The sequence below is a fragment of the Aplysia californica genome, unplaced genomic scaffold (assembly GCF_000002075.1).
Source record: "Aplysia californica isolate F4 #8 unplaced genomic scaffold, AplCal3.0 scaffold00190, whole genome shotgun sequence".
Taxonomy (NCBI): Eukaryota; Metazoa; Mollusca; class Gastropoda; order Aplysiida; family Aplysiidae; genus Aplysia; species Aplysia californica.
This window is the reverse complement of record NW_004797460.1, coordinates 780,988-782,867: the sequence shown is the minus strand read 5'-3', so window position 1 is coordinate 782,867 and position 1,880 is coordinate 780,988. Positions and strand designations below refer to the sequence as shown.

Genomic DNA, 1,880 nt, shown 5'->3' with positions numbered 1-1,880 from the left:
TAATTTTCTTTAAGCTGATAGAATGAGCCATTCAAAAATGATCAGCGATCAAATAAATACAAACAATGCCGAGAACGCGATAGACTCAACAATTAGTACATCAGCACGGCGAAACAAGTGATAACACATAGCGTGTAGTTGCTCAGCGGGACCGCGTCACTTTATCGATCGATATCTCGGCCAAGAGACGCTCTACGAGGTCAAGATAACTTGCAAAGTCATTGGTCACTATTTATAACTTTGGCCTGTAATTGACTACGTCATTTTCCATATATAAGGAACACTGGAATTTTCCATTGAAAAGGGTCAGCGTCTATGCCCTTTATATAGGGCCTGCACCTATACGTTCTTACTACCGATCTCTCTGACCGTCTAGGCCTGCACGCTTCCCGGTCGAAGTAGGTCAGAGCCCTATATATAGGGCGTGCGCGCTTCCCGGGTAGCCCGGCTCACGCCCTTTATATAGGGCCTGCGCGCTTCCAGGGTTAGGCTATGTGAGCCCCGGAACAATCCAACGGAGTGCTCAAGTGAATTATGATTGGATCATTGTCTGTCTTGCCACTATTTTAAGTGACGCTGTGACCGTGAACCTGAGGGAGGTTGACGCGACCGTCCTATGAGTTGTGCCTTTGAATGGTTTTGTAGTGGAGTGGTAAAAGTTATTATTTGAGTGTTCAGTTCCAATACAGGAAGAACGAAATTGATGTTTAGCTAACAAACAAATTTAGTACTAGATCTAGAAATCAAAACGACAAGTAAGAAGAATGAAGATAAAAGCACGAGGTCCTCCCTCACCAACCCAGAGATCCTAAAATTATACACCGTCTCATTTACTATGCTCTTGACTATCTTCAGCATGAGATAGCTTAATTGTGCACGTCCACTTTTTAGCCCCACGAGCCGCCCCTGGCGTAGGCCTACATTATTTGACCGAAAACAGCCGTCTTAGCTGTGGTTATTGCGTAGTCTAGGCCTAGATCTAGGTAGTACCAGAGAGTATTTAATTATAGAGAGCGGAAACGAAGCCTCTTTTCGCGTATCCAGGTCACCAGCTGATCGTGAAACGAGGCGCGGTAAACAAAGCTAATGGCGGCTGTCGGCAGTCGCAAGTCACCCGCAAGTGTAACTGGTGTTTTGCGGCAGTCTGCGTCCGTGCCAATTCAAGATCGCACAATTACCAGACCTAGCATTCTTTAGCTTTCCAAAGGACCCTGAAATGTAAGAATTTGCACATGTACTTTTTCATTAACCTTATTTAATATCGTTTTTCTCATGTGTAGATCTAGATCTAGGCTTATCTAGATCTAGGCCTAACTAGATATCTAGATCTATCTAGATCTAGATCTAGATCTAGAATACCTGGACTCTAGACCTAGATCTAGAATCCTAGAGATATAGATCTAGATATAGATGTAGATATAGATCTAGATATAGATCTAGATGTAGATATAGATCTAGATCTAGATTAGATAATAGATTGTAGATCTAGATCTAGTATCAGTGTCCGGGTCCTGATTAGAACTAGATCTAGATTCTAGATCTAGATCTAGATTCTATGTCTAGAAGGGCCTAATGTAGCGGGCCTAGTGGGTCTACTAGGACCTGATCTAGATCTAGATCTATCCTTGTTCGAACCCACGACCCTACGGTTGCGAGTCCGAGAGCCTAACCACTAGGCCACCGACGCCACATACATGAACAAAATACACTCGGATAGTTGTGAGTTGGTGCCGTTGGGGGAGTGAAAAATGGTAAACTCATTCGTACTTCGTGTTTTACTATCGTATCTAATACGACGTGGGGCACCCTCAGCCACCAATTTCCAAAGAGGAAAATTACTCGGTAATCTGATCAGTACGCTTTGCACAGCAGTCTGTCAA

The 1,880-nt window shown here is 43.7% G+C and overlaps 1 protein-coding gene across 1 annotated transcript in view; it reads right to left on the bottom strand.

The window, feature by feature from the left end:
• LOC101857876 (vacuolar protein sorting-associated protein 28 homolog) overlaps positions 1-1,880 on the bottom strand; it is a gene marked incomplete at its 5' end in the record, with an annotated part of 36,122 nt that overhangs the window by 30,668 nt on the left and 3,574 nt on the right.